Here is a 22,451-nt window from a genome sequence, read left to right on the forward strand (position 1 = left end):
TCCTGTGGCAAGAACGTATCAGGCAACATGGACGGTTGAAACCCATAGTTTGCCAGGAACGGGGATAGCCGGGAGGAGGCATTAATCGCACTATTGTGGGCAAACTCCGCCCAGGGTAGCAGATCAGACCAGTTGTTCTGGTGGTCAGAAATGTAGCAACGCAGAAACTGTTCCAGTGTTTGGTTAGCTCGTTCCGCTGCACCATTGGATTGCGGGTGGTAGGCCGAGGAGAAGGAAAGCTGAATTCCCATTTGCGTACAAAAAGCTCTCCAAAATCTGGACACGAACTGGCTACCCCTATCTGAGACTATCACTTTGGGTAACCCATGCAAACGAAAGATCTCCCGACCAAAAATTGTTGCAAGTTCCTGGGAAGTTGGTAGTTTTTTCAAGGGAATGCAATGCGACATCTTCGAGAATCGGTCAACAACCATGAGAACGACTGTATTGCCACGGGAGACCGGAAGATCTACGATAAAATCCATGGATAAGTGGGTCCAGGGTCATTCACCATTAGGTATGGTTTGCAGGAGACCCACTGGAGGGCGTCGTGGGGTTTTGTTTTGAGCGCACACAGGACAAGCAGCTACAAAAGCGGTGACATCTGAACGGAGACTAGGCCACCAAAATTGCCGGGATACGGACCAGATTAACTGGTTTTTGCCTGGATGTCCAGCTGCTTTGGGGTCGTGGTATGTACTCAATAGTTTCGTACGGAGGTTAATAGGTACAAAACAACGGCCATTAGGTTTCTCTGGAGGAGCATTACTTTGTGCAGCCAGAATCTCCTCGCCTAGGGGTGAGGTGAGGTTAGTACGGATGGTTGCCAGTATATGGTCCGGAGGAATCACAGGAGTAGGGGTTATCTCCTCTCTAGATGGAGGGGAGAACTGTCGAGACAAGGCATCAGCCTGGACGTTTTTTGTACCGGGCAAGTAAGAAACCACATAATTGAATCTTGATAGGAAGAGAGCCCATCTAGCTTGCCGGGGGGAAAGAGTCGCTTAGCTTCAGAAAGATATGTTAGATTCTTGTGGTCTGTGAGTATGAGGATTGGCACTGAAGTACCCTCAAGAAGGTGCCTCCATTCTTTGAGAGCTAAAATTATGGCTAGAAGTTCTCTATCACCAATCTGGTAGTTGCATTCCGCCGGGTTCAATTTCCTCGAGAAATACCCGCACGGATGCCTGGAGCTCTCTGGGTTAGGACGTTGAGACAGGAGGGCGCCCACTCCTGTCTCAGACGCATCGACCTCAAGAATGAATGGTAAGGCAGGGTTAGGGTGTGCCAGTATAGGGGCAGCAGCAAAGGCGACTTTGAGAGACTCAAAGGCAGTAATGGCTTCCTGTGACCAATGCTGTGGATCAGCATCTCTCCTGGTCATGTCCGTGAGAGGTTTAACCAAGGAAGAAAAGTTGCGTATGAACTTCCGATAATAATTGGCGAAGCCCAGAAACCGTTGTATAGAGCGAAGACCCGTAGGTCGAGGCCATTTAAGTACAGCCGAAAGTTTCTCCGGATCCATAGAGAATCCAGTATCTGAGATAACATATCCCAAGAATGTAACCTGTTTGCAGTGAAACTCACATTTCTCCAATTTGCAGAACAGACTATTCTCTCTAAGTCTCTGTAGAACACGAGAAACGTCTGCGTGATGGTTCTCGAGAGATGTGGAATGGATCAGAATATCATCAAGATAAACCACCACACATTGCTGCAGCATATCTCGCAGGACGTCATTTATAAATTCTTGGAAAACCGCCGGAGCATTGCAAAGACCAAAGGGCATTACTAGGTATTCGTAATGGCCGCTCCTGGTGTTAAATGCGGTTTTCCATTCGTGGTCCTCTTTTATCCGGACGAGATTATATGCCCCTCTCAGATCAAGTTTGGTGAAGACCGTTGCTCCCTTGAGGCGGTCAAATAATTCAGTGATTAATGGAATGGGGTAGGCATTCTTAATAGTAATGCGATTGAGACCCCTATAGTCGATACAGGGTCTCAACTCGCCATCTTTTTTCTTTACAAAGAAAAAGCCGGCCCCGGCAGGAGAAGATGACTTCCGAATAAAACCCTTAGACAGTGCATCGGTAACATACTCCTCCATGGCTCGATTTTCTGCTACAGACAGTGGGTAAATCCGGCCCCGGGGAGGATTGGTACCCGGTTGGAGTTCGATACCACAGTCATACGAACGGTGTGGTGGCAGAACGCTGGCTTGACCCTTGTCAAACACATCTTGGAATTCTTGGTACTCAGCGGGTAAGGAAGAGGCAGAACATGCGCCCAAAACTTTGACCGGTTTCAGGAGACAGGACAATGTGCATTGCTGGGACCATGATAATATCTCAGCTTTGCGCCAATCAATTGTGGGGTTATGCTTCTGTAACCAAGGGTATCCCAAAACAACCTGGTAATATGGAGAGGAAATGACCTGGAATTGGGTCGTCTCATGATGTAGAGCCCCTACAGCCAGAGATATGGGCACGGTTTCTTGGGTCACGTGGGTTGGCTGTATTGGTCTGCCATCGATGGCTTCGAAGGCTAGTGGGGAGTTGCGAGACTGTAAGGGTATAGAGTGCTTTGCTGCAAATGCACAATCTATAAACAAGCCTGCGGCCCCAGAATCAAGTAACGCCCGGGTTTCAATGGATGAATCAGACCAGGAGAGGATAACAGGCACCAAGGGTTTGTGCACACATATCTCTGGGTCTGCAGAAAGACCACCCAAGATCTGCCCCTGACAGTATCTTGGGTACGGACCCTTTGCCGGACGGATCGGGCAAAACTTTAACATGTGACCGTGGTGTCCGCAGTATAGGCACAGGCCCTCCCTCCTCCTAAAGGCTCTCTCCTCGGCCGAGAGGCGTGAGAAGCCTAACCGCCTTGGCTCCACACAGACAGAGGACTCAGGACCAGGAGGCAAGGGAGGTGAGGGAGGTTTGGGTGGGCAAGAAAAGCTCGGTGTCAAATTTACAAGAGGCCTCCGCAGGCGCTCCTTGGATGAGGATCTCTCTCGGAGTCTGATGTCAATGAGGGTGACAAATGATATCAGTTCCTCGAGATCTTTAGGTAATTCTCTGGCTGCAATCTCATTTTTAAACACATCGGAGAGACCCTGTGCAAAGGCAGCCACAAGAGTCTCGTTGTTCCAGCCACCCTCTGCTGCCATGGTACGGAATTCACTGGCATACTCGACAATAGTTTTTGTGCCCTGAGAATTAGACATGAGTAGTTCGGCAGTAGGGGTGGAGCGAGCTGGAATATCAAAAACCCTATTGAAGGATGCAACAAATTCAGGGTAATTGTAAATAATAGGCTTCTCCGCCTCCCAGAGAGGTTTTGCCCAAGCTAGGGCCTTTTCAGACAGCAAAGAAATCATGAAGTGAACTTTGTCACTGTCTGTAGGAAATGCCTGGGGCAGGGTTTCAAGGTATCCTTTAACCTGATTTATAAATTCTCTGCACTGTGCTGGGTTGCCCCCAAAATGCTGAGGGAGCGGGACAGACCCAGTCATTTCTCTAGCCGCTACAGGTTTGGAGGCTACAACCGGTGCTAGAACAGGAAGTGAGGCAGAGGCGGCCGCAATCGCAGGCTGGCCGGGTACTGGATCCAGATGGGCATACTGGTCCAAATGGTGGTTCTGCTGGTCCCACTGGGTAAGCAGGTTAGGTATAGGTGTCTTGCCTGTACCATCTGTATTCATGGCCCTTGCGTAATGTCAGGGACCAGGAACCAGACAGAGACAGAAGTAGATGCAAACACACCTTTATTAATAAATAACAAATAATAAACAAAAGCAAAGTCCAGGAATCAAGCAGGGGTCAGTCACCAGAGCGGGTAGTCAGACAAGCCAGGATCAGGAGCACGGAGAGCAGCGGAGTCAGGAACAAGGCCGGAGTCAGGAACCAGGATCAAACAGGAAACACAGGAACAAGGAGACTTCTGGGAAACAGGAAACCACGCAAGGGCAAGGAGGTTCTGGGCTTAGCTGCTTAAATAGGCAGAACTGATTAGCAGCAGAGTTGATTACTACTCACAGGTGAGTAACCGTGGCAACAAGCAGAAGCAGCTCATAGTAATTGCAGCTGCAAACTCAATCACTGGAACAGAAAGGTTTTGCTGTTTAAAACAGCAAAGAAACCCTGACACTAACGCAGGCGATGATGGAAGTCCAGTGGTGTTCAGGAGCTATTGTATCCGATTTCAGTTCCATGATAGTCATGCCCAAACACTGCTGCCTGCGTTCATGTGAACAAGATGTCCGCCACCTCGTGGTTGTTCATAGGAATTGCGGCCATGCAGACGAACAATTAGAACACTGCTGTGAGAAACGTTCCAAGTTGTTAATAGGTATTAACAAGCTCCAGGGTGGTCTCTGTTCATGCGATAGTTCGGTAAACAAACCATATAGTCCCAATTGCACGAACAGAGCCTGTTTGAAGTAGTTTAGCCTGATCTATTGCAAGGGACATAGTCACAGGGTAGGAGGCTGGCAAACAGGCTTCTCCAAAAGCCAGTAGCGAGGTTACTTTCGCCACAGACGGGAAGTTAGGGTCAAGGTTGGGCTGCTTTAGAATTGGGGTTAGAGTTGCATGTTTGAAGGGCTATGGAAATATGCCAGAGGAAAGAGAGAGATTGAGAATTTTAGTGAGAGGTAGAGAAAGAGAAGAAGACAGAGTACGGATGAGATTCGGGGGTATTGGATCTAGGGAGCAGGTGGTGGGGCAGGAGGACTGGAGCAGAGCAGAAACCTCTTCCGCTGTAGCAGGTGCAAATGAATATAGAACAGCAGAGGGAGTGAGGTTAGGGGAAGTATTGTAAGAGGAAGAAGAAAGATGAGAAATCTCTTCCTTGATTGTAGAGATCGTCAGTGAAGTGAGTTGCAAAGTCTGAGAGTTAAATGTGTAAAATCATAATTTGGGTTCGCGGGAGAGTGTGGTTATAAGGGTACTGAAGTATGCTGTAAGAGTGTAAATTTAAGTATAAATTTATAGTGGAGAAAGTCAGACGCACTGTGAGACTTTCTCCAACAGCATTCAGCAGTTCTGGTAGATGATAGCAATTCTTAAAGGAGTGGGTTTAAATAGGCGGACAGTGTGAACTTCAAAAAAAGAAAAGGATAGGGCAGGGGCAGTTATGATTGGTTGAAAGGTACATTGAGGGGAGAGAAGGATGCCTACACCACCTCCTTTACAGTTGAGTCTGGGAGTGTGAGAGAATTGTAGCCCACCAAAACATAAAGAGGCAGGAGTAGCGCTATGAGAGGGGGACAGCCAGGTCTCTGTAAGTGCAAGTAGTGTGAGTGAGTTTGAGATGAAAAAGTCGTGTATGGCTTTCTGCAGATGGAGCGGGCGTTCCAGAGTGCGCACTGAATGTCGGTAATGAGGGTAGAGGGCAGGATATTGTGATGAGGTTTGTGGGGTTTCTGGTTTTCTTAGTGTGTGTAGAGAAGGTGAAGGGCCCTGGATTGGGAGAGACATCACCAGCTGCTAAAAGCAGGAGGAGAAAGTGACAGGAGGTTTGAATGGGTTTCGTATGCATCGGGTCTAGGATGAGAGATCGATTGTGGGTCGGTGTGAGAGAGTAGAAACATGAGTGCAGTGCATGAGATGAGAGAAGGGGGGGGGGGGGTGTTGCAGAGAGGAGGAAAATGTAAAGGTTGTTGGGAGGATGAGGAAAGTGGGTGTAAGGAGAGATTTTTATACTGAGGGAGAAGGAGGAAATAAAGAGGAGGAGAAGACAGGCCATTGCTAAACTGGAAAAAAGTTAATTGGAAATAATTGGAATATCAAAAGCAGGTGAAGGTAGGGTAAATATTAAGTGTTATGGGTTAAGAAAGTGCAGGAGTGTACTAATAAGAGGCAGTGTGTACACCGGTTATTTTTACTTATCTAAAATTTGGGTGAGACAGACAATCTATAAATGTAATAATGAGCATGGGGTGGGGAGGGCGGGTATCAGACTTTCTTACAACAGTATTGGGGTTTGGAAATCAGGCTGTTGAATAAAGATATGTGAGGGTCAGATAGGCTTGCAATTAAGCTGAGGGAGGGGGATATGTATCTAGGCACAGGGATGAAGAGTTGGTTATTCAAATAAAAACAAACATATCAATAAAAAAGGGAGGGGCCAGAGGTCAGTCAGAAATCAGAGGGGAAATAGAGGAATGCATATAGGCAGGGGCGTTCCTGGAGCATTTGGCACCCGGGGCGGATCCAACTACAAATTTTTTTTAATGTATTTGGCACTGAGCAGTGTTTGTATATTTTTAATGTAACAGTGTGTTTGCATGTATTGGGATTTGAATGCAGGCGTGCATTTTTCTGTAGTGTGGTTTTTCAATACGGTGGTGTGTTTTTATGTAGTGCTGACATTTGGATGCAGGGTTGTATTTGTGTGTAGTGTAGGCGAAATGCTGAGATGTATGCACATATACACGTATACTCACATATACACACACTGGCACACATACAGATACACAGGCACACAGGTACACACATGCAGTTATATAGAAACACAGTCATACACAGATACAGACACACATACAGATACAAACACACATACAGAGAGAGACACACAGGCACACATACAGATAGACACATACATACAGATACACAGACACACCGAAACATAGTCATACACAGATACAGACACACATACAGATACAAACACACATACAGAGAGAGACACACAGGCACACATACAGATAGACACATACATACAGATACACAGACACACCGAAACAAACACAGACACACAAACAGATACACAAACACACAAACAGATACACAGACAGATACACAGACATACAGATAAACATGTAGAAGTGTGTGTTTGCGTAGTGAATGCAGTGTGTTTGCGTAGTGGATGCAGTGTGTGCGATTGTATAGTGAATGCAGTCCATGTAGTGTATGTATAATGTATGCAGTGTGTGTATAGTGCATGAAGTGTGCAGTGTGTGTATAGTGTATGCAGTGTGTGTATAGTGTCTGCTTTTGTGGATTCATACCTACAGAAGTATGCCCAAAGCGCCCTTTCTTATATAAAAGACACAAAATCATTCCTACAGGAATTAGAAAATATCGAATGGCATTCAGATTATAGCTGGGCAACATTGGATGTATCATCCCTTTATACTATAATTAGCCATAAATTGGGACTAGAAGCCATCAATCATTTTATGATGGAAGATCAAAATCTCCCTCAGGAAGTAAAAGAATTCATTTGGCATTCGGTTAAATTTATTTTAGAGCACAATTATTTTTTCTTTAATGATCAATTTTTTCTACAAACCACGGGGACCGCCATGGGCACCAGGTTCGCCCCCAGTTATGCCAACATCTACATGCGTAGATGGGAAGACCTAACGGTTTGGGTTGGGCATGACTGGAGGGAGAACCTGGTGCTCTGGCGGAGATATATCGATGATGTTATTATAATTTGGAAGGGGCCTTTTTTATTATTTCAATCATTTGAAAATTATCTGAATCAAAATAAATATAATCTAAAATTTACTTCTGCGTGGAATCAAAAAGAAATAAGTTTTTTGGATTTGTCATTGATAAGTGAGAATAACCAGATTAAAACTAAGTGTTTCTTCAAACCGAGTGATGGCAATGGATATGTTCATAGGCGAAGTTGCCATCATCGCCCCTGGCTTAGAGGAATAGCCAAGGGACAATTCGCTAGGGTGAGAAGGAACTGTTCGCAAGTTCAAGATTTTATAACACAATCTAACCATATTAAGAACAAATTGGTAGAGAGAGGTTACAAGAAGAATACCATCGACAAAGAAATTCGGTTAGCTTTGAAAACCGATAGAGGCAATTATTTAATGGACAGACCACGTGCCAAATCCTATCAAGACAATGCAGCGGCCTTTAGAACACAGTACTGCACAGACCATGTTTGGATTAGGAAGAGTTTGCAGAAACACTGGTCGATTCTCCAACAAGATCCTGTACTCAACACTTTCCTACCAGAACAGCCTAAACTTATTTTTAAGAAAAATCAGAACTTTAAGAACTCTTTGGCACCCAGCTATGCTATAAAAAATCATAGAGATAGTCAGAAACCAATAGCAAATGGTTTCTCCAGAGGGTGTGGAGTCTGTAAAGCCTGTCGGATTGTCAATCTAAAAAAGACAGAAGTTTTTTCTAGTTTTGTCACTGGGGAAGTATTCCAGATCAAAACAGAAATTGGTTGCCGCACGGACTATGTAGTGTATGTACTGCAATGTCCGTGCGGCAGGCAATATGTGGGCAGAACCAAGAGGCCCCTAAAAGTGCGTCTCTTGGAGCACATAAATAATATAAAAAAGAACTTGGCCACACACTCCATCCCAGTACACTGTAATCATTGTCCCCAATTTTCTTTTACGGGTTTCAAATGTATGGGCATTGAAAGGGTATGTGTTGATTGGAGAGGGGGGGACAGAATCACCAAGCTATCCCAGAGGGAGACCTACTGGATCCATAAGCTACAAACTCTGGAACCTGGTGGTTTAAACGTGGATGTGGATCTAGTATGTTTTTTATAAGACACATTATTATTAGTTATAGTCACTATAATATAAGGAATAAGGTTGGGATTAATATAAAGCACCTTTTGTCATAAGAATAATTTGGTTTATTAATAACACAAAATATATTCATATAAAAGAAAAATATATTCTCTGATTAGAAGAAGGAGAAAACAAGATGACACATTATAAATTAGAAGCATTATATGTAAACAATATTACACAAAATAGGATATTAAAAATGGCAAATATTGTAAAATTATAAGATAAAGAATGAATTTACATTAGAAAACACTTTACTAACTATTTGCACAAATATAATGAAAACATTTATTATTGAATATTGTATAGATCATTTAAGGTCAATAAAGATACACAGTTTATGGTGAAAATAACATTTGGGTTATAACACAGACCTTTCATGCGTTTTTAAGTGTATTTGTTGTGGCTAGATTTCCCCCAATACAGGTGGATTGCAAAAAAAAAAAAAAAAAAAAAAACGAGGGTGGAACGCAAGCCACTTCCGGTTTCCGGGTTTGTGAACCCAGTTGGAACGCATAGCACTTCCGGTTTCCGTAATGTACGAAAATGCCGAAATTAACTGCAATACAACAGTGAAGATCAGCTGTGAATGAAGAAGAATGCAATTGCCAACAGATGATACCGATCGACACAGGACCAATGAGGAGGGACAGAGAGGCACATGTGACTAAATTGACTTTAGGGATTAGCCCTATTTAAAGGACTTATGGGTGGAGGGTGGTTAGGCTGCTTTTTTGTACTGCATTAATTGTAATTTTAATATTGTTGGTCCCTGAGGAAGTCCCATACTTTATAGAAGGGACGAAACGCGTAGGACCTCTATTGTATTTATTTTTTATATATTTTATTGAAAATTAAAGCCGCTTTTTCATACCTTCACCCGGAGTCCTGCTTTTTGGTGGAAAGATCCAGGGAAGTGTCCAGGGGAATTCCCCCCAGCCCCCCATACCATCAGGGGAGGCACCATATATGCCTGAACTGTCCAAGATCCTGTGAGTGCATTTCATATTGCGCAAATGATATTTCTGTCAAACTTTATTACACTATATTTTGTTTTTGTATTTATCTCAATTTAGGCTACCAGCCGGTTCCCTCGTTGTGTTTTGTATATATTGGTATTGAAGTTGATTGCTAGCTGGGAGCGATCTGAGGGAGGCTGTATTTCACCTACCACTGATAAGTATCATTGTATATAAGTGTGTGTATAAGGTGTATTTCTTTGTTATATTGTGTATAGTGTATGCAGATGCAGTGTGTATGTTGTGTGGAATAAGTGCTGCCACTTACCTGCCCGTCCTCCGACTAGTGGTCTGGTGGCACAGCATAGAAAGGCAGTGAAGAGGTGCCCAGAACTCTGCATGCTCGTATCCCATCAAGCAGCCATAGCAACCCACGGCAACGCTCTTGCAGATCGCGAGAACAGAGGACCTGCTGCTGCTGGATGGGAAATCGCGAAGATACTCTCATAATTGGCAGGTCCCTTTACATAAGACACAGCCGCCCCACCACACCCCCACTTACGTACGCAACTGCATATAGGTATATAAAACAATTACATACAGGGCTGGCAAAACTACACGATAGCATGACATACAAGATATAAAGGCAAGAAAATATACAATGCACACAGGATAAATAAAATAAATGTACAGGGTGGTTAAATTAAATATAAATGATGCTGTGCAGGATAGTCTTAGTGTGGTCTTGCAGAAGCCTACCTTTGCTTATTGCAGACGAACAGCTGATGGAGCACTGACTTTCTTACAGCAGAATTGGGGTTTAATAATTCTGAAATCAGGCTTTGCTTATTGCAGACGATCAGCTGATGGAGCACTGATTTTCTTACAGCAGTATTGGGGTTTGATAATTCTGAAATTAGACTTTGCTTATTACAGACAATCAGCTGATGGAGCACTGACTTTCTTACAGCAGTATTTGGGTTTGATAATTCTGAAATCAGGCTTTGCTTATTGCAGACGATCAGCTGATGGAGCACTGATTGTCTTACAGCAGTACTGGGTGTTACAAATCGCTATTTGTAACTGGCCCTTTAAATTATAAATTGCCCTGCTTCCCTGGATTGTGGAGAAGCCTGTTTGCCAGCCTCCTTCCTCATGACTATGGCCCCTGGAAGATTGTGCCCCTGAAAACGTATGAACTTTTACTGGGTGTGTTCTGTATGTGCACAACCGTAATAAAAACCAGGCTGGGTGTGCCAGCACCTCAGTTCTTCTTGACCCTTCAAAACATAGCCTCGTCTCGTTATTGGAGGGAATTGCTGTATCACACTGGGGATTGCTATGCTCTGCATATTCCCTTGAGCTTTTAATCACTTTGTTCTTGTTCCTGATACCCTCTCCTGGAGGAGAGGTCTCTCCCACACGGTCCTGAATGCTGGAGGTTCATTCAGGGTGGAAGGAAGACGGCGCGGCTCCAGTTAAGCTACGGCGGTTGTGGAGTCTGCGGTGGTTGTGGTGTCGTCTGCAGTGCTGGGAGTCCTCAGGAAGCGCTAGGAGCATCCATCAACGGAGGGTACTCGGTCGGAGTACACGGAGCTCCGTTACACTGGGGTTTGATAATTTTGAAATCAGGCTTTGCTTATTGCAGACGATCAGCTGATGGAGCACTGACTTTCTTACAGCAGTATTGGGGTTTGATAATTCTGAAATCAGGCTTTGCTTATTACAGACAATCAGCTGATGGAGCACTGACTTTCTTACAGCAGTATTTGGGTTTGATAATTCTGAAATCAGGCTTTGCTTATTGCAGACGATCAGCTGATGGAGCACTGATTGTCTTATAGCAGTACTGGGTGTTACAAATCGCTATTTGTAACTGGCCCTTTAAATTATAAATTGCCCTGCTTCCCTGGATTGTGGAGAAGCCTATTTGCCAGCCTACTTCCTCATGACTATGGCCCCTGGAAGATTGTGCCCCTGAAAACTTATGAACTTTTACTGGGTGTGTTCTGTATGTGCACAACCGTAATAAAAACCAGGCTGGGTGTGCCAGCACCTCAGTTCTTCTTGACCCTTCAAAACATAGCCTCGTCTCGTTATTGGAGGGAATTGCTGTATCACACTGGGGATTGCTATGCTCTGCATATTCCCTTGAGCTTTTAATCACTTTGTTCTTGTTCCTGATACCCTCTCCTGGAGGAGAGGTCTCTCCCACACGGTCCTGAATGCTGGAGGTTCATTCAGGGTGGAAGGAAGACGGCGCGGCTCCAGTTAAGCTACGGCGGTTGTGGAGTCTGCGGTGGTTGTGGTGTCGTCTGCAGTGCTGGGAGTCCTCAGGAAGCGCTAGGAGCATCCATCAACGGAGGGTACTCGGTCGGAGTACACGGAGCTCCGTTACACTGGGGTTTGATAATTTTGAAATCAGGCTTTGCTTATTGCAGACGATCAGCTGATGGAGCACTGACTTTCTTACAGCAGTATTGGGGTTTGATAATTCTGAAATCAGGCTTTGCTTATTACAGACAATCAGCTGATGGAGCACTGACTTTCTTACAGCAGTATTTGGGTTTGATAATTCTGAAATCAGGCTTTGCTTATTGCAGACGATCAGCTGATGGAGCACTGATTGTCTTATAGCAGTACTGGGTGTTACAAATCGCTATTTGTAACTGGCCCTTTAAATTATAAATTGCCCTGCTTCCCTGGATTGTGGAGAAGCCTATTTGCCAGCCTACTTCCTCATGACTATGGCCCCTGGAAGATTGTGCCCCTGAAAACTTATGAACTTTTACTGGGTGTGTTCTGTATGTGCACAACCGTAATAAAAACCAGACTGGGTGTGCCAGCACCTCAGTTCTTCTTGACCCTTCAAAACTTAGCCTCATCTCGTTATTGGAGGGAATTGCTGTATCACACTGGGGATTGCTATGCTCTGCATATTCCCTTGAGCTTTTAATCACTTTGTTCTTGTTCCTGATACCTTCTCATGGAGGAGAGGTCTTTCCCACACGGTCCTGAATGCTGGAGGTTCATTCAGGGTGGAAGGAAGACGGCGCGGCTCCAGTTAAGCTACAGCGGTTGTGGAGTCTGCGGTGGTCCTGGGAGTCCTCAGGAAGCGCTAGGAGCATCCGTCAACGGAGGGTACTCGGTCGGAGTACACGGTGCTCCGTTACACTGGGGTTTGATAATTCTGAAATCAGGCTTTGCTTATTGCAGACGATCAGCTGATGGAGCACAGACTTTCTTACAGCAGTATTGGGGTTTGATAATTCTGAAATCAGGCTTTGCTTATTGCAGACGATCAGCTGATGGAGCACTGACTTTCTTACAGCAGTATTGGGGTTTGATAATTCTGAAATCAGGCTTTGCTTATTGCAGACGATCAGCTGATGGAGCATTGACTTTCTTACAGCAGTATTGGGGTTTGATAATTCTGAAATCAGACTTTGCTTATTGCAGACGATCAGCTGATGGAGCACAGACTTTCTTACAGCAGTATTGGGGTTTGATAATTCTGAAATCAGGCTTTGCTTATTGCAGACGATCAGCTGATGGAGCACTGACTTTCTTACAGCAGTATTGGGGTTTGATAATTCTGAAATCAGACTTTGCTTATTGCAGACGGTCAGCTGATGGAGCACAGACTTTCTTACAGCAGTATTGGGGTTTGATAATTCTGAAATCAGGCTTTGCTTATTGCAGACGATCAGCTGATGGAGCACTGACTTTCTTACAGCAGTATTGGGGTTTGATAATTCTGAAATCAGGCTTTGCTTATTGCAGAAGATCAGCTGATGGAGCACAGACTTTCTTACAGCAGTATTGGGGCTTGATAATTCTGAAATCAGGCTTTGCATATCACAGACGATCAGCTGATGGAGCACAGACTTTCTTACAGCAGTATTGGGGCTTGATAATTCTGAAATCAGGCTTTGCTTATTGCAGACGATCAGCTGATGGAGCACTGACTTTCTTACAGCAGTATTGGGGCTTGATAATTCTGAAATCAGGCTTTGCTTATTGCAGACGATCAGCTGATTGAGCACTGCCTTTCTTACAGCAGTATTGGGGTTTGATAATTCTGAAATCAGGCTTTGCTTATCGCAGACGATCAGCTGATGGAGCACTGACTTTCTTACAGCAGTATTGGGGCTTGATAATTCTGAAATCAGGCTTTGCATATCACAGACGATCAGCTGGTGGAGCACTGACTTTCTTACAACAGTTTTGGGGTTTGATAATTCTGAAATCAGGCTTTGCTTATCGCAGACGATCAGCTGATGGAGCACTGACTTTCTTACAACAGTATTGGAGTTTGATAATTCTGAAATCAGGCTTTGCTTATTGCAGACGATCAGCTGATGGAGCACTGACTTTCTTACAGCAGTATTGGGGTTTGATAATTCTGAAATCAGGCTTTGCTTATCGCAGACGATCAGCTGATGGAGCACTGACTTTCTTACAGCAGTATTGGGGTTTGATAATTCTGAAATCAGGCTTTGCTTATTGCAGACGATCAGCTGATGGAGCACTGACTTTCTTACAGCAGTATTGGGGTTTGATAATTCTGAAATCAGGCTTTGCTTATTGCAGACGGTCAGCTGATGGAGCACAGACTTTCTTACAGCAGTATTGGGGCTTGATAATTCTGAAATCAGGCTTTGCATATCACAGACGATCAGCTGATGGAGCACAGACTTTCTTACAGCAGTATTGGGGCTTGATAATTCTGAAATCAGGCTTTGCATATCACAGACGATCAGCTGATGGAGCACAGACTTTCTTACAGCAGTATTGGGGTTTGATAATTCTGAAATCAGGCATTGCTTATTGCAGACGATCAGCTGATGGAGCACTGACTTTCTTACAGCAGTAGTGGGGCTTGATAATTCTGAAATCAGGCTTTGCATATCACAGACGATCAGCTGATGGAGCACAGACTTTCTTACAGCAGTATTGGGGCTTGATAATTCTGAAATCAGGCTTTGCTTATTGCAGACGATCAGCTGATGGAGCACTGACTTTCTTACAGCAGTATTGGGGCTTGATAATTCTGAAATCAGGCTTTGCTTATTGCAGACGATCAGCTGATGGAGCACTGACTTTCTTACAGCAGTATTGGGGTTTGATAATTCTGAAATCAGGCTTTGCTTATCGCAGACGATCAGCTGATGGAGCACTGACTTTCTTACAGCAGTATTGGGGTTTGATAATTCTGAAATCAGGCTTTGCTTATCGCAGACGATCAGCTGATGGAGCACTGATTTTCTTACAGCAGTATTGGGGCTTAATAATTCTGAAATCAGGCTTTGCTTATTGCAGACGATCAGCTGATGGAGCACTCACTTTCTTACAGCAGTATTGGGGCTTGATAATTCTGAAATCAGGCTTTGCTTATTGCAGAAGATCAGCTGATGGAGCACAGACTTTCTTACAGCAGTATTGGGGTTTGATAATTCTGAAATCAGGCTTTGCTTATTGCAGAAGATCAGCTGATGGAGCACAGACTTTCTTACAGCAGTATTGGGGCTTGATAATTCTGAAATCAGGCTTTGCTTATTGCAGACGATCAGCTGATGGAGCACTGACTTTCTTACAGCAGTATTGGGGCTTGATAATTCTGAAATCAGGCTTTGCTTATTGCAGACGATCAGTTGATGGAGCACTGACTTTCTTACAGCAGTATTGGGGCTTGATAATTCTGAAATCAGGCTATGCTTATTGCAGACGATCAGCTGATGGAGCACTGACTTTCTTACAGCAGTATTGGGGTTTGATAATTCTAAAATCAGGCTTTGCTTATTGCAGACGATCAGTTGATGGAGCACTGACTTTCTTACAGCAGTATTGGGGTTTGATAATTCTGAAATCAGACTTTGCTTATTGCAGACGGTCAGCTGATGGAGCACAGACTTTCTTACAGCAGTATTGGGGCTTGATAATTCTGAAATCAGACTTTGCTTATTGCAGACGGTCAGCTGATGGAGCACAGACTTTCTTACAGCAGTATTGGGGCTTGATAATTTAGAAATCAGGCTTTGCTTATTGCAGAAGATCAGCTGAGGGAGCACTGACTTTCTTACAGCAGTATTGGGGTTTGATAATTCTGAAATCAGGCTATGCTTATTGCAGACGATCAGCTGATGGAGCACTGACTTTCTTACAGCACTATTGGGGTTTGATAATTCTGAAATCAGGCTTTGCTTATTGTAGACAATCAGCTGATGGAGCACAGACTTTCTTACAGCAGTATTGGAGCTTGATTGTTTTGAAATCAGGCTTGCTTATTGCAGACGATCACCTGATGGAGCACAGACTTTCTTTCAGCAGTATTGGGGTTTGATAATTCTGAAATCAGGCTTTGCTTATTGCAGACGATCACCTGATGGAGCACAGACTTTCTTTCAGCTGTATTAGGCTTGATATATATTTTAAAATAACCCAAAAGTATCCCCAAAACACATGGAAACACCATGAAACAGTCATATCCCCTGATAGCCCCGATCTGGGGGACGAACAGATCCAAAAATCACCCAGATCAGTTCAGGGGCTCGGGATTTCCATGGAAGTCATAGTTTGACACGAGGCTCCTGCCCAAAAGAGTTCCATTAAATCAGGCTGAGGGGTCGGTCTCTTTCAGGAGCACAAAATACCGTAAAAGTACAGAAGGTAGCCATTCATGGGTACGCTCGTTCAGGAGCTTGCTCCCACTGAACGCCATTCAATTCCCACACGTTTTACCGAACTTCGATGGAAGTGGAAGTAATAGTGGTGTTCGCGCCATTGAGTGTCCGATTTGAGTTCCATGCACTCGACGACCAAACATTGCTGTATGCGTTCGCATCTTAAGATGCCCACCACCACGCGTTCGTCCATATGAACGACGGCCTGCCAGCCGACCGCTCAGAACGTTGAGGTAATTGTGGTTACTGAGGTTCGAACAAGGGTCAAAAGGGTCAATGAGAAGCACACATCTCCCCTGGGTGGTCTGGCTGTTCGGCAGTTTGTTCGGTATACGTACTAGATGGGTCTCAGATGTACAGTGAATCTCATATACCGAACTACCCAGTGTAGCAAATAAGCAGAAATTAACAGTATGATAATCCAGAGATAGGGAGATCTGTCACAGGCCTTTCTTAGGCTTCATCAAAAAGCAGAATGCCTCCAAGCTCTTACTGCATGGGAGAAAGACCTGGGTATCAAACTAAACAGAGAGGGTAGGTGTATGGCCCTTTCAGGTATTTCTCCAGCAATAAAATGCCTCAATTTACTAGAAACTCATTCCAAATTGGTTAATACGTGGTGTATGGTACCCACAAAACTATCAAAAATATTCGCTACAAACTCATCTCTATGCTGGAAATGCTGCTCCGAAGAAGGAAATTATGTCCACATATGGTAGAATGGTTATTTGGTATAACTTATATCATTGGTTAGATACCATACTGAAATTCAAACTGGCAATACAAATGAACAATAGGTGGAGCTATAAGAATACTTCCCTCTCTTCCTAATGTGACAGTATGTGCTGAAATACAAACAGAGGGATACACAATAATACACAACATAAAATATCTAGTTCTCAATAAAGCACACTCACAAGGGTAGAGCCATATAAAAACCTGTCTCTAGTGTGAATCCCCTTAGTATCCTTAGGGAGATACAAACCCCACTTCAAAGAGGAAGAAGGTGGTCAAGATGTTGCCCTCTCAGAATGATGAAGTTGCAGATTCAGGTTAAAACGTAACAAATGTATTGAGTGTAATAAAATTAAAAAGAATAAGCAAAAGTTTTAGTCCAAGAGTCACCAAAACGCGTTTCGCAGGGTTGTGGCTTCTTCAGTTGGTGGATAAAACTTAACTTTGTCCCTGTGTTGTCTTATATAAGTCCCAAATATAAGATGCACTTGCATTAGGATATCCCCATAGGAAAGCATAATTCAATTCTAAGAAGCCGGAAGTCCCTCTAGTGGCTGTCTATTAGACAGACACTAGAAGAGGAGTTAACTCTAGCAGGTAATTATTGCAGTTTATAAAAACTGCAATAATTACCACTCTAGGCTTAAGGGTGATGGGAGTTGGCACCCAGACCACTTCATGAGCTGAAGTGTTCGGGGTGCCTACAGTGTCCCTTTAAAGGAACAGTCTTATTTAGGGTTGTTGTTCCAGATTGTTTCCTGTCCAATCCATCCCAAATTTGAAAGGTATACAGAGGGAAACCTCTAAGGAACCATGTGCAGTAGGTTAAAACTCAGAAGAAGGACCAGAAGGCGAGATTAGGTTGATTTTTATTTTCCCTTTTTCGGGGTCTGAAAAAGACGAGTATAGAATAATTTTTTTACAGATGATTTAGATTTATTGACGGCTGACTATTATCAGTGTGAAGTAGGTAGACAGGAACAGGTGCTACATAGTTACCCCTGCACAGCTAATGGTTTTAAACTATGCTCCCCCTGACTGTCAGCTGCAAACAGTCCGTCATGTTTTCATTCACTTTCAAAGAGCTAGAGAAATTTGTGAAATCCCAATACTGCTAAAATTCGGCAAAAATGTACTGCTTGATAAATATCCGCATTTTATACTTTCTATAAAAGTACTATTTCATATCAGACGCCAAATTGATCTACCGATGGTACTCATGCAGTAGTAAGTAAATAGGAGAATTGCCATTCCAGTTGGTATCAAGTCATTTTTGTGAAATTTTGTTGATCCAAACAAAATATGGTGCTTACTAAACAATCCCTTACGATATGGATGTGATACAATATTGCAACAAAATGTTATCGAATGGCTCCATCTTGTGGACATCTCAGTTAGGTGCATCTTTCAGACTCCGTCAAATTGTAATCCTGAGAAATCTATTATAGGGAAATATAAATCCATACAGCCGCAATAGCCTACGGGCATTGCTAGGATTGTGGGTGACATCATTTGATATGCCCCCTCAAGGTCTTGCCCACCCAAGCCCGATTTTCCAGACCAGTGTGTTGGGAATTATGAAAAAAAAAAGCGAATATATTAATGATCGCTTGCAGTGCTCTAATTAGCCGCAGATGTATCAGGTACATCTGCGCTCCTTAAGGACCGTTTTTTGGTCGGATTTTTTACCTGATACGTCCGAGGTCGGGATGGGGTTAACAATGTATTGCTTGTCTGTGCCTCTCCCCCTCCCTCTTCTGAATGCATTGCTTGTATGTGCCTTTCCCCCTATCTTTTCTAAATGTACTGCTTGTCTGTGCCTCTCCCCTTTCTTTTGTGTGATACACCCCTTGCAGGGGGTTATGCATAAAAGTTGTGTGTGGCCAATAAAATTGTGTTGTACGTCCAGGACTGTGTGTCATCCAGTTACTGGGGGGGGAATGGGTCTCTTGGTATTCTAAGTGGTTCCTGCCCGGCTGAAATAAGGGGACTAGTGGAGGTAACCGGTCGGGTTACCCATGTGCTTTGACTTCCAGGTTTAGAGGATCCTGGGATACAACCCCTGTTGGTTTGGGATGAAGACCCCTTGTTTGGGGCTATGCATAAAAGCAGTGTGACATAATAATCACTTGTTGTAACCTTCATCTAGTCTCGACTGATGTTCGGGTATGTGACTGCTGAACAGCGTAATTTACTTATATGTTACACTGGGATTCTCGGGTAACGTACAACTCAGCGCCCAAACTGCAAGCTATAATCACTAAGTACCTAGCAATTCGGGAGGAACCAAACGAATGGGTAGACAAAATACCAGCGTTTGTTACAGTATGTGTGCCTGTTTATACTTTGTTAGTATATTACTTGTCCTGTTTTGTATTTTTTTCTGAGTCCATATCCATGATCAATCAGTTTTGTTCTGCTTTCTCGTTTCAGTTTAAAGTTCAACTCAGGTGTTGTGCTAGAAGATCCTTTCCTGTTGGATCTGGAGCCGTCACTGAATCTTCTACTGTTGCCTTCTGTTTTGTTTGTTTGGCCAGTTCTCCTTTTGTTCTCTGTTCCTCTTTGTTCGCAAAGAGGAGTTGCTAGGAGTGGAGGGGTGACTTATTTTCTCTGATGTCACCTGATTGGTTGTTTGTTCTTAGTTAATTTGTGCTACTGTGGAGTTTTAGTAATACAATTAAGATTATAGGCTAGCATAATCCACAATTGTAATGCCTCCTTTAATCAAAATAAAATAGCTAAATAATCCCTCTTTGCTTTATTCCATTTTACTTGGTGAGTGAAGCATTATAAATTTATGTTTTTTTGAAGAATTGGTACATTGACCTTTTTTAACCCTGGGCTTGTTTCCACACTTGTTGCAATCCTTTACCAACAGGTTGGTAATAACAAAAACATTGCTGATTACAGGCAGTATTTATGCTATAAATGTAAGAACTGGTAATTAGTGGTTGCTGAAAATGTTAAAATCTACCATACAGAGAACATTGAATATTGGTATGGTGAATATATACAGGACTGTTTTAAGTGCGCTGGGACAAAATCGAGATGTAGTAAGTCTCATTTCCATTGAAAGCGGACATCGAACACCATCATAGACAAAGATGTATCATTAAGGGCCATTTCCTTAACCCTATATCCAGTTCCAATTCCAAAATAATAAAAAGATACACATGGGATATGATAAATTCTTCTTTGGTTTATGGTTTAGAAAATTGGACAATCCATACAATTAATACCTTCACAAATAAATCTACGTAAAAAATACACATGGTAAAAATAACAATACATCTGTTGATTCCTGGTCTCCTCTGACTATGGCAATTTACTCATTTCTGTCTGAGATTAGTTATTGCCTCTGCTTGGAGGCTTAGCCGTGATCCATTTGGCTTAGGAATACAGCTTCCCTAGTATTTTTCCTACAGATAACGTCACAAGAATGACTCCTTGGATTGACGAAAGGAAGATAAAACTGTTATTATAGACATTTTATAATATAACATTTTCCTAAACTAATACATTTACATTTTTTAAGCAAAACAGCACAATGGCTAATTGCTTTACATTTTGTTTTTGGTTAGAACTGGTCAATAGGTGACCAAAAGATTTAATGACAGGAGAATGAAACTCGTGGATTGGAAGATGTGTTAGGACCAGTTTATGTTGTGGCAAGCAGGTTAGGACCAGTTGAAAACATGTGTAAAGGGTTATATCGGTAGAAGATGTGTTAGAAGTTAGGACCATCATGTGTGAGGGTTATATTGGTGGTATGCAGTTTAGGACCAGTTTAAAACCTTAGATGCCTTCAGATAATATTCAGACCCCTTCATTGTATTCACATATGTTTAATGTTGCAGCCTTGGCTACAATTGCTTAAACTATTTTTTTTCACACCAATCTACACTCAGAACCCCATAGTGACAAAGCAAAAAAAAAAAAAAAGATTGTTTTACACCATTGCAAATATATTAAATGGAAAAAAAATTATCACATTCACATAAGTATTCAGTGATTACAGCCTCAAGCCTTTTTGATATGACATGCTTTGCACACCATTTATCACTGCAGATCCTCTCAAGCTCTGTCAGGTTAGATGGGGGCTGTTGGTGGACAGTCATTTTTGGGTCTCTTCAGAGATGTTTGATTGGGTTCAAGTTTGGGCTCTGCATGGGCCATTTTTGTGTTGTCTTGGCTGTGTGCTTAGGGTAATTATTCTGTTTGTGTTGTCTTCTCTGGGTGCTTAGGGTAATTATCTTGTTGGTGTTGTCTTCTCTGGGTGCCTAGGGTAATTATCCTGTTGGTATTGTCTTGGCTGGGTGCTTAGGGTAAGTATCCTGTTGGTGTTGTCTTCTCTGGGTACTTAGGGTAATTACCCTGTGGGTTTTGTCTTCTCTGGGTGCTTAGGGTAATTATCCTGTTGGTATGGTATGGTTCCAAATATGTATAAAAAAGAACAGGTTGGTACTTACAGACACAGAGCCATCCACATCGGCTCTGATCAAGGGTATATGTGGTTAAGGACCACACACCTTCTTTAAAAGAGCAGGAACAATGCCAGCAGTGTTATAAAAATATAAGTATATTTATTAGCATAAAACTATATATAACAATATAAAAAACTATGTATAGCAATATAAAAACACTGGATAGGCATATAAAAAGTCCAAATAGATAAAGACCAGTGTATTCCAAACTCCAGGACGCGTTTCGCTGTAACAGCTTCTTCAACTGGATAAAAAAGTCTCTAGATAGCTGTTACAGCGAAACGCGTCCTGGAGTTTGGAATACACTGGTCTTTATCTATTTGGACTTTTTATATGCCTATCCAGTGTTTTTATATTGCTATACATAGTTTTTCATATTGTTATATATAGTTTTATGCTAATAAATATACTTATATTTTTATAACACTGCTGGCATTGTTCCTGCTCTTTTAAAGAAGGTGTGTGGTCCTTAACCACATATACCCTTGATCAGAGCCGATGTGGATGGCTCTGTGTCTGTAAGTACCAACCTGTTCTTTTTTATACATATTTGGAACCATACGGTACTGCACCATATATATGTCTCAACATTTCAGAATTTAAAGAAAAGAATATCCAGCAAAAAAGAAGGGATAGGGCCGCCTTCACGGACCCCACAAGCTATCAAATTGAGCTATATACTATTAGCTCTCCAAAAGTGTGAGTGGGAATATTTCACTCTTAATTGAAATTCACTTTTTGTCACAGTTTACACTATGTTTTGTATATTTTGTTTATTTTCAAGGTATTGAATATCTACCTAGGACATTCTTTGTATACCAAAAGGTACTGTCCATGTATATACCCACATTTTAAGTTTATTCACAAATGTTACCATTAATATTCACAATTATATAAACTTCTAGCGCTGCACCAGCATACTACCACTAGACCTACTTTTAAGATAAGAACTTGGTGTTACAGCTGCTTATCCGTTTTCTTCACTTTGCAAATTAGCGCTAGTACTACCCTGTTTTGTTTGCAC

This window comes from Pelobates fuscus, chromosome 1, assembly GCF_036172605.1.
Source record: "Pelobates fuscus isolate aPelFus1 chromosome 1, aPelFus1.pri, whole genome shotgun sequence".
Taxonomy (NCBI): domain Eukaryota; kingdom Metazoa; phylum Chordata; class Amphibia; order Anura; family Pelobatidae; genus Pelobates; species Pelobates fuscus.